This window comes from Excalfactoria chinensis, chromosome 5 (genome assembly GCF_039878825.1).
Source record: "Excalfactoria chinensis isolate bCotChi1 chromosome 5, bCotChi1.hap2, whole genome shotgun sequence".
NCBI classification, from domain to species: Eukaryota; Metazoa; Chordata; class Aves; order Galliformes; family Phasianidae; genus Excalfactoria; species Excalfactoria chinensis.
The window spans coordinates 5,606,145-5,617,588 of NC_092829.1; the positions used below are offsets into that span (position 1 = coordinate 5,606,145).

Consider the following 11,444-nt stretch of genomic DNA (forward strand, 5'->3'; position numbering starts at 1 on the left):
AGAGGAAGAGCAGACTGTGAGCATGCATTACCAGCAGTCCCCAGTCAGACCCGTCACTCCCTTCCTTCTGGGCACGGGGTTGGGTTTATCCCAGTCTCAATCTCTCCTTGTGCTGGGGCAGCTACTTGGCATCCTTTCCCCTGAAGCTGCTGTTCTACTCTATACTCCCTTCAGCTTGCCCATATGGGACATCAGCTGTCCTCTCCACCTGAAAGACATGAAGAAGGGCTGCCCCCTCCTAGCTATGGCATTTCACTTCCCCATTCTTCGCCCTGCTGCAATGACCCTGGCAGCAACTCATCCCCTTTTCAGTCCTGAGCTGTGACACACTGCAGCCTGGAAAGCTACAATATGTTTGTCTCATCTTCCCCATCCCATCATGTCCAATCGCATCCTTTTCCACCCCATCCCAATTCATTCCGTCCTTTTCCATCCCACTTCATCCCACCCCAAACCATTCCATCCTGTTCCACTCCACCTCCCATCCCTTCCTATCTTGTCCTGTCCCATTCTCCCCGTCCTTATCCTCCCGTCCTGCCCATCCCATCCCATTCCATTCCGTCCTATCTTGTCTTGTCCCGTCCCTTCCAGCCCTTCCCATCCCACCACAGAGCACCCGTTCTCTTGCCGGGACCTCCCCTCCCTCCCCGCAGCCTCGAGTCGCGCCAGTGATGGGGAGAGCGTCACCGTCTCCTAGCAACGCGCCTAGCAACGCTCCTAGCAACCGGGCAACATCTGCTCCCGCTGGACCAATCCGTGCCGGGCACATCTGGGCGCCCACCTCCGCGGGCTGCAGCCGGGCGGTGATGCGCTCCTCAGTGGCTGCAGGGACCCGCAGGAGCTGCCACCAGTGCCACCACCTCCAGAGGCAGCCAGCAGCTCGGAGCGGCCGGGGAAGGACGAAGGACGGGAGCAGCTCTCCCTCCAGAGCCGGGGATAGCCGGGTGAGTGCCTCAGGGCTGAGGGTGCTTGCGGACAGGGAGTTGGAGAGCGTGGCATTTGCTGGCCGGGCTGCGGGCGGCTGCTGGCACGGAGGGAGTTTCGTATGTGCGAGCTGCCGGCTTTGCAGTGCGCTGGAAGAGGGCACGGAGCCGAGCCGGGTGCAGCACTGGTCCTGCAGGGCTTCAGGCTGTGCACCGAGGTGCTGCTCCGTCTGCTGTCTTCCTATGGGCGAACTCTGCAAAGTAAGCGGAGCTACTTTTTGTTGCCTGTTTGCTAAGTGCCATCCTCGGGAATGAGAGCCACCTAAATATAGATGTGTTCTAGCTGCAAGACACACACACACACACATGCATGCACACACGTTCTGTTTTCCTCTATCTTTCACAGTGTTTAGATCTGCTTTTTCTTTGTGTGTGGACATAGGGAGTACGAGCATCTCTGCACATAGAAGCGCAGATCTGGGTCTGCACACACGGGTCTGTTGATGTTTCTCAGCCCCAGAAGGTGCAGTGCCATGGGGTCCCTCGAGAAGGAGAGCATGGAAACATACACTGCACAGTAATCCTGGGACACCGAACCCATAATCTGACTTTGCCCAGAGCTGTGTTACTCTGCAGGCAGTGCAGGGCAGGGAGGAGGGCTGTGTGATGGGAAATGGACGCTGCTGCTCCAAATGATGCTGTGGTTTCAGTAATATCCCTTCAGCTTTCCTGCAGGGCTGACAAGAGCTGATGGGGATAACAGCCCTTAGTTTCACGAGGTTGCGCTCAGACTGCAGTCGTGTTCTGGCTCTGCAAACTTCCGGGTGTTCCGAGGAGCTGTGTGTGCAGCATTCACTGTGGGAGCATTACAGCCGAACTGCTGAGAGGCTGACGTGGTTTTTTCCTCACGTTCTGGTTTATGTCTGAAAGGCTGTCTGAGAAGCGAGAGTGAAGTCTGGGAGTTAGGAAAAGGCTGGCTAAGTGGTCTCTCCAACCTTAACGATTCTACGAGTTGGATGTGACACCGAAACTCTGTTTTTCCTTTTTTTTTTTCTCCTCTCGTGCCCGTCCCGCTGCTGCCATCTGAGCCATGTTCCCTCTTGGTCCCCCCACAGGTGACGTTCTGCGGGGCTGTGCTGCCAGCAATGCTCGCTGAGCCCGTGCGAGGAGATCTCACCGGGACTGCTGGCGTCATCCCAGAGAGACCCTTTGCAGACTGACTCCACATCCTCAGGTAACTGCCACGTTTGCCAACTACTGTTGACCGGGCTTTGGAGTGAGGGATATTTCTACTAAAGGGTGACTGAGATAGGATGTTATTCTATTTCTTTGCTGCATCTGGCTGAGCTTTATCCATTCCCTTGGTCAGAGGGACGGAGGCAGCGGGGCTGCGGGGAAAGGGAGCAGAGCAATCACCCCATCACTATGTCTCTGTTTTCATGCACTCACGAGAGCTATCCTGCTATCCTGACACCTGTGTCTTGCACACAGGCATGCCCATAGATGAACTAGGGATATCTGTAAAGCAATTAGAAGCCCCAAAAGAAGGCAGTTTTAAAGTGCCAAGCCACAGCTTCAGCCAATAGCAAGGCTGCTGTCTGTCCTCAGCTAATCAAGGGGATTTCTGTGCCCAGGTGAGGAGTGGGAGATCCATCCCTATGCTCTGCAATTGTCAGTCCATGTGAAACCCACGGGCTGGCAGCGTTCCCCATTCATGTGTTCTCTGCTCGTGTTTTGGTGGTTTGTGTTACCAGCTGGGAATGCTTCAGTGGCACCTGAGGCTGCTTGTCCTGAGAAATGCAGCAGCGTAATGTGAAATCAGAGCAGGGTTTCAGCTGAGCACTCTGTGATTGCAGCATGGCTGGGGTTAGAGGCAGGGGAATTCATCACTGCAGTTTGATGGCAGCTGCAAGGACACGGCAGTATCTCCAGCCATGTCAGTCACATCTCCTACTGATGATAAACACCCATGTCTGCATGCTCAGAAGTATTGGGTTTTCTATTTGTGCACAGAGGAGATGCTCAGAGGTGCTCTCCATCTCAGCCAGCTCTCTTGCACTTCCATCCCCTTGTGCTGTGATAGGAAGCCCCATGGGGCACCGTCATATTTCATGTATAAGGTTCTGTTGGCTCTGGCTCACCCAGTGAGCCCCCAAGTTTCCCCTGCAGCCGTCTGCAGTGATGCACTGAGAGCAGCAGCTGCTCCAGCCCCAGCACTGCAGCATCGTGATGCAGGGACACGTCCTCTTCCCCAGGAAAGGTGGGAAAAGCACTCAGAGCAGCTCTCTGTACAACCTGCAGACCCAGGGATGGCAGTCCCCTTTCCATTGCTTGAAGTGGGAAAGCACAATCTTTGCTTTCAGCTGCTCAGTCATTTGCTAAACCCCCTCTCTGGGCTGACCTTGCAGCCCTCCTGGGACCAGCAGCACTAATTCATGCTGTGGAGAGGCTCTATCTCTGTGTGATGGGGGACCCTGGGGCAGGTGAAGACTATTTTGTGCCATTTGCAGCTTGATCATGAAGTTGCCGTGCTATAAATCAATTTCCATTTCCATTTAGATAAGATGCCTAATCTTGCCCTCTGCCCAAACATGCTTAATAACTCTGTGGGTCCACGCAGCGCTGTAATTATTCCCAGAGCAAGGAGTAAGAACGGGAATGTATTTGAAAGTACAGTTAAAGACCTCATGAAGCTGCGTTGGGGAGATCCGGGAGGCAGCAGCCTCCATCCCCTCAGCGCCACGCATGGGATTTATGTTCCCAACTTCCATTAGCACTAATGGCAGCGGGAGCCGCTGCGTGCTGCTGTGTGCATTCCGAGCAGCCGGGTTCAGCCAGGCAGGGAGGGCAAACTTCGCACTCAGGATCCACCGCTCCATCCCTGGGGGGAAGGTTGGCCCCGTGCCTGGGATTGTGGTGCGGCGCTGAAAAAAAATGTAATGTGATTAAGATGTATCTGTCTCCAAGGCTGGCTGAGGCGGAGGCAGTGACTCATACCACCTTGCTGTAGCTGTCAAAACACTTGGCTGGCGAGAATAGCCTTCCTCACAAAAAAGAAAAAAAAAAGAAAAAAAAGCAAAGCACTGATTCAATATGTTTATATTTAAACAAAACACGAAGGGTCTGATTCACTGCCGCATTACTACCGCCGTGCGTGTCTGCAGCCCGGCCAGGCAGTCCGCACTGACTTTCAGGAGTCCTGCAGGGCTGGAGCCGCTGGGCTTTGCTGACAGCCAGCACCGAGCAGCTTGCGTCTGCTCTGCTCTTGGTCTTTGAGGAGCGTTCTGCTTGCAGGTGGGAGTGTGTCGTTTAAAATCAGCCTTGCAGCCCAGTGGAGGGGACAGGGCAGGGGAATGCGGCCAGCTGAAGGAAACTTCATGGAATCACAGAAAACAAGTAAAGTTGGAAAAGATCTCTGAGATCCCCAAGTCCAACACCAACCCATTTGCACTATACCCACTGACCGTGTCCCTCTGTGCCACATCTCCACACAGCCTCTTCCTGTCCATCTGGCATGGCTGCTCCAAGCAGTTTGCTGATCCTTCTTTGGGACCATTTGTCTTTAAGGCCAGTGGTGTCCCACTTGTCATCCTTCATCTCAAGGGAGAATGAAGAAGAGATGGAGGGCTGAGCATTGATGCTCTGCATGCCCTGGGTTTCTGTCCTGCCTCTGCTCATGTTCTGCATGCAGAGCACACGGGATGTGCTTTCAGCCTTTTCAGTGGAAATCACCAGGGAGAGAGTTTTATAACTTAGAAGCTTGTTTTGAAGGAGAACAAGAAGCCCCTGGTTGGTCCAGCCTCCACTCTGGGTTTGGCTCTATTCCCGTTCTTGATGGGGCCATGGGAACATCACTTCATCCTTCATACCTCTGTCCTCTTCAGAGGAAGGCTGAGGAAAACGTTAAGGTTGAAAAAGACCTCCAAGATCACCCAGTCCGACCAACCACCTACCACCAATATTTCCCCACTAAACCACATCTCCCTTAGTACCACCACATCTACACATTCCTTGAACACCCTCAGGGAAGGTGACTCCACCGTCTCCCTCAGCCTGTTCCAGTGCCTGGCAACTCTTTCAGAGAAGAAATTTCTCCTAATATCCAACCTGAACCCTCCCTTCCTCCCTCTCCCCCCCCAGCACAACTTGAGGCTGGTTCTCATCCTATCGCTAGTTATGCAGAAGAGGCCAAACCCCACCGCGCTGCAACCTCCTTTCAGGTCATTGTAAGGTCTCCCCTGAGTCCTTGTGATGTTCTCCTATCCCACAGCTTCGGGAGCATAAATGCTTTTCTGCCTGTGTTCAGATAACACAGCAGGGAGGTTTTAACCGAGGAGAAGCAGTATCAGAGCAGTTAAATGACCAGGGTGCCCTGTCTCCAGTGGAATTCCAATGTAGGATAAAACCTGTCAGCAGTGAAGGATTTGGACCACTTTTCTCAGCTGCCTGGGGTTGGCTGTGCTGTGGAGACCATAGCTGTGCCCTGACTCCTGAGTCAGGAGGGACAGTCCCTTTCTGATTCCTCTTTTGTGAGAGCAGTGTTTGGTCCTGGAGCAGGGCTGGGCCACTTGGCTCCAGACAATCCATTAATCCACCAGCCAAGGGATTTCTGCCCAGGTTTGTAGTGTCCTTTTATGGCAAACCTCCATCCTCACTAACCTGAACTTCAGCGAGAAAATACAGGAAGAGTCTTCTATGAGGATTTGTCCTCTTTGGGCACCTCATGTGGGTTTTGGTGTGGAAGAAGGAAGGCAGAGCACATCACTCCCTCCTACCAGGGAAGGAGAGGTGCTCCCAGCCCTTGCAGGATCAGTGTTTGTGTCCTTTCACTCCCAGCTGCAGCTCAGGGAGCGTGGCAGGATCCTTCCAGCACTCCATATGAGCTCTCTCCTCAATCTGCGGTGTATTTGGCTCTATTACCATAGGAGGGATTCTACATTCCATAATCAAGTCTGTTATTGCCCCAGAAAGCCAAGGTTTTGCACACAGCCGTAAGAGCATCTTAGTTTGGAGAAGGAAGCGTGAGCTCCGAGACCTGACTGTGAGGGGCTCCAGGTGGTAACGTTCTGTGGACTTTAAAATTCACTGTGAATAACCTTCCAAAAATTAGCACATTTGAAAGGAAGCCACAGAAACTGCTTTTAACAGAGGGAGTTTTGTCCACGATGATGTCAACCCCAAACACTTGCGCCTCCCGTCTAATGAACTGGAAACCAAAACCCAGTCTGCGTTCTGTCTGGTGCTCAGCAGAAGGAAAGTTATGGTCCCACTGCAGTGATGTAGCACTGTGACACCTCTGGTAGAGAGGAGCAGCCAGCGGGACCCCCGAGGGCTCTGCTTTGCCTTCCCTTCGATGAAGGGCTGAGCATCAAGCAGGCTGAGTGCACTCGGTGCTACCCAGCAAGCAACAGCCTGCACTCCGAACCGGGCTGCTATGGGACCACACCACCACCTAGCGAGAGCTCACTGCAAGGCTGGCCACCAATAGCCGGAGCTGGGCTCGGGTCATCACCTACCCTGGTCTGGGAGGCTGTCCCAGCCGGGGTACTGATGGCAGCAGCTCCAGTGCAGGTGGACACTGATCCGGAGCATGGTTTGGGTTGGAAGAGAGCTTACAGTCCACCCAGCTCCAACCCCTGCTGAAGGCTGGTTGCCAGCCACCAGTTCAGCCTGCCCAGGGCCCCTCCATGGCCTTGGGTACCTGCAGGGATGGGGTGCACACAGTAAGGAGTTTCCTCCTAACATCTAACCTAAATCTAACCTAAATTCTCTCTTAATTTTGCACAGAGCTGATCTGATAGGGGCCTACCAAATCCATTAACGACGTCGAAAGTAGCTTACTTTAAGAGAAAATATGCAGAAGAAGAACATCTACATCAAGATTACCATGAGTATTGTCCAAAAGTGAGTAGCTTTCTCCTTCCAGCTCCCATCCTCCCTCGGTTCCATCCCTCCCTACTAAAGACCCGTGTGATGCTCTTTGCTCCCCAGCACCTGATACTCCCTGAGGACCGGACTTGTATTCTAAAACTTTCTCTCCAGAAACTCCGATTCCTGGAAGATCCCGAAGCCTATCTCCGTAGGTCGGTGTTAATTAACAATCTGTTGAGGAAGATTCACCTAGAGACAGAGAGGGAGAGCTATGAATACTTTAAGGAGGCTCCGTGCTATAGGACTGCTTACTCTGACTCACGAAAACGGCTGAAGTTTATGGTACACGAGTGCTGTTCCCAGTCACTCTATTATGAAGAGCTGCATTCGTATCGCATTGTGCCTTATTCTGCAGAGAACGCCGTTTATGGGATGGGCTACACAAGCAGCCACCTGGAGCAAAATTCTCAATTGCTTATTTATAAAATGAATTAAAGTAGCTGTTAGACCCACCGATGTTTGTTTCTGAATGCTTGAACTGCTTGCTGAGGCGTTAGGATGAGGCACTGATTGCAGAGATGCCCGTGGTGAGGTGGGAGCAGAGCTTGGACTCAACAGCTTGGGGTGAGTTGGGAGCTTCGGGCACCGCTCCGCAGCCCCACTATTAACTAATTGGCCACAAAGCACCGTGCACACGCAGGGCAGGTGTGATGCTGAGGGCCTCACCCACGTGCAACGTGTTGTGTGGATGCAAAGCCGTGTTGCAGTTCTCTGTGTGTAGATACAGACACCGGGAATCACTTTGCTGTTCAGTCGTGCCACCCTTAGCAGAAGGGGAGCCCCAGGTAGCAGAGCAGTCCAGCAGCAAGGAGCCAGGTGCCAGTTACTTACTGCGAAGGGACAGATAGGAAGTTTCTCTAAGGAAATGCTTTGTACATGAAGGAATCAGTGCCAAAGGAATGGCCTTTGCCTAGGATGGTCAGAGACTAACTTGCTTGCTACTTCAACTCTAATGAGATTTGCAAGTTTATTATTATTAGAATAATAGCATTCACCTTTTTACTTACATTCTCTCTTAGCTAGCATCTACTTTGCTATTCTAGTACAGAACAGAACAGCTCTCAAGACAGGTCGTTTCTCTGTCCCGTCGCCATGCTCTCTTAGCTTTATTAGGGTTGTTTCCCCCACACCTTCCTGCATGCTGACCTGCTGTTTGGCAAGGGGTTCACACTGGTGCTAGGAAATCATAGGTAATAATTGATTTTGACTTGGAAAGGCAGAAAAACAGTAATAACTCCTCTGGGTAGAGAGTGAATGTACGTGACAGATGCGAGCAGAGCTTCAGAGATACTCCTTATGAATCTACTCAGTGCTGGTGTTTCAGGTGAAGTGAAATTGTAGAACCATAGAATGGCTTGGGTTGGAAGGGACCTCAAGGATCATCAAGTTCCAACCCCCATCTATGGCAGGGCTGCTAGCTGCTAGGTTAAGTACTAGATCAGATTGCCCAGGGCCCCATCTAACTGAAATGTCTGATTTTGACCTGGGAATTAACCTTAGGTTATGTAAATATATATTTCATGAGCTGTGGGTTGACATGAGAGCTGTTCAGCAAACTGGTGACTACAGGTGGAAGGTTTTTATAGCTGCCAAAGCTATATCATGAAAATACCAAAGAGTAATATAAGGGAAGAGATGATGCTCCAGCAAAAGCAATGATTGCACTGTAACCTGGGGAAATGTGATGAAGGAGCTGTGATGTATCAGTGACTGATACACCTGTGTCTCAGAAGCTGGGACTGCTGAACTAAAACAGCAATGGTCCAAACCTGTCTTACTGATGGCTGATGCTATTTCTGAAGTACAAAGAAATAACATTGCTTGGCTGGAATATGCTTAGTGCAGGTTTAAAGGGAGAACCTCAGAGCATCTCAGCTGCAACACTGCAGCTGCTGGGCACATGTTCACAGCACAGGACAAAGGAGAGAGGGCAGGAGCAGGAGGTGCAAGGAGCAATGTGAACTCCTGCCCCAGCAGTACAGGCACAGGGGACAGAAAGCAGCAGGAAGGTGCAGCTTATTAGTGCAAAACAACAGCTTATTTTGGGAGCAGGATAACCTGCAAAGTGGGGAGTGTGAGCAGCACAGGCACTGTGGGAAGGCTGAGGATAGAGCACTGCAGGCAGAGGCAGTGGCAGTGACTGTGCCCAGGAGGGCACTGTGGGCACAGTGTGTGGTGTGGTTGTTCAATCAGTGTGATTTTTCTGCTCTAAACTGACCTGGTTTATGCCCTTATTTTGCTCTTTTTTGTCTGTTTTTGCCTGAACTTACAGCAATGCAGCAAAAATGCCAGGGCTCCTTTCCCCTCTGTTCTGCTTGGTTACACTCAGAGGACAGTCCTGGCCTGGAAAACAAATCTTCTGACATCAAATAAAAATTGCTGCAATGGCGTGGACGCTCGGTAGGATTAAGGCCTTTAACCTCACCTGAAAAAGAAAGCATGTTCCCACCATCACATAAACAATTCCCTCCTCTGCTGAACAGGGCAGGTATGTTCCTGCCTACTGTGAGAGCCTCTGACAGAGCACTGTGTGCTCGGGAGGCAGCACAGGCAGAAACTGGGATCAGACAACAAAACCACTTGGGTACCTGTGAACGAGGGTAACGCTTTACTCACGTTTTCTCCTCTTGAACAAAAAACAGATGTTGTCTGATTTTATTACTTCTTACATTTCTACTTGCTCCAGAAGATGTTACAACTCTTTCTTTCTAGGAACTTACGGCTGGCTTTCATTTGAAGTTGAGTTACAGGTGCACAACTCAAAGCATTGCATCCGCTCGAGTTTTTGCTGCCTTCACACAGTGATTTTTGCCTGTGAGAAGTGGATCACGTTCATCATCACTCATCCATTAGCACTTGATAGCCATAATCTACAGTGATAAAGCAGTACAGAGGTGCAGCAGCATCACGAGTTGCTCCAGTTTGATACTTTTTGAACAACGTACTGCTTCTATTGCTTAGTTTCCAAGCTCCTGGGCACCAGCCATTTCATACAGCTTCATGCAGTGATTGTTCTGTTATAGGGCTTGTAGCTGCAATTCAGCTCTTCTGGCTCTGTTGTGTGAATCTGTAGGTGGTCAGATTTCAGTGATAAGTATATATATATATATACACATATATATGTTCCATAATGACTGCGGTAGGAACTCCCACACATGGGCTATGTTTGCACTGGATGTAAGGAAGGTCCTCCTTTCCCTCTGACTCTGTTGCCTTGGAGATAGCATTCATTAGGTGATGTTGGGTGGCACGGACAGACCTGCTCACAGGTAGCTGTTCTTTCCCAATAGGGCTGGCTTAGGACAATACGTGGTCAGCACACATGACTGTAATTAGTGTTGAAAAGAGTTTAGCTCCCTCTGTGCCACTCTCTCACCGGGCTGTGAGTGCTGGACTTGAGCTGGTGGCACTGAGCAGCAACAAGAGGCTCTGCACGGAATCAGCTTTGCAACCCAACACTCCCAAATTGTAGGGCTCTGCTCCACCACACACCTTGGTTATTGCCTGTGCCTCTCCGTGCACATCCGTGCAAGGCTCCTTATGTGCTCCATGCTCAGCATGTGCAGCGTGGGGGCTGCCCTGCCCCAGTGTGCTCCTCCATTGCTGAATTACTGGTGAGAAGCTATGGCAGAGCTGCCGCTCGGCTTCTGGAATATGTTGATATTGCACTGTAAATGAAACTGTTGTTTTTGATGAATGTGTTGAGTATCTGGACTATGGTGCCTTAAAGTCCCATCCTCATGCAGCCTTTGTACATGCGAACCCACAGCCCGCCTTTAGCCTACAGCCCCATGCACGCCATGCAGCTCTGGCTCTGTGCCCACGGGGCCTTGGGAAGCACCACCCCCACCTCACAGTTTGGCAGTTCCCTCCTCTCCTCTTTTCTAGACTGCTTTATCCCCCCCGCGATCGGTCCCCAAACTTCTCTTTTTCCAGTTCCTGCCATCTCCGGGTTCTGCGCTACCCGCAATGCCTTCATCTGAGCTCCAACCGGTGTAAAAAATAAAGCTTTTCAATGCCATATTGTGCTCTCAGCAGGGAATCTCCACTGCATATAACGACTGCGGCAGGTGCCATCAAGTATTTCATCTGATATTTGACGTGGTTAACTCGGCAGAAAAGGGAACGCTCGCTTCTGCTGGAATGCATGAGCCTGCACTGTGTTACACGGTGACTGTACACCAACCCGTTGGGATAATGCCTATTGATTCTATGATGGAAGGTGGCTTTTTAATGTTTAAAATTACTCGGGACCTGACGGAAAGGTTTTTATGAAATCGTTTTCTAAAGTGGATAGTAGAAAAATGTATATGTATTTTAAATATACATATAATGTTGCATGTTATTAATAAAGGTCTATTTCTATTGAATCAGAGGGACTCTTGTTGAATATGTGCTGTTTTCTTTATGAGTTAACACGCAAAGCTACTCAGGAAAGCTTTCTAACAACGCTAACACTCTGAGAAATGAAAAACCCACCTATTCCTGGAGGGAGGGCTTCCCAGGGGTGAATCCAGGCCCATCTGACACGTCTGATGTGCAGGGCTGGAGCAGATCCTGTGGGTTCCATGCAAACCCTTCTCCTGGCAT

At 50.9% G+C, this 11,444-nt stretch overlaps 1 long non-coding RNA gene across 1 annotated transcript; it reads left to right on the forward strand.

Moving 5' to 3' along the window:
* The first annotated feature begins 765 nt into the window (after nucleotides 1-765).
* Nucleotides 766-11,224, forward strand: LOC140252486 (uncharacterized). Its single transcript, XR_011903664.1, has 4 exons — nucleotides 766-944; nucleotides 2,039-2,157; nucleotides 6,711-6,827; nucleotides 6,915-11,224. It is a non-coding gene; the product is annotated as an uncharacterized lncRNA (long non-coding RNA).
* Nucleotides 11,225-11,444: the final 220 nt, after the last annotated feature.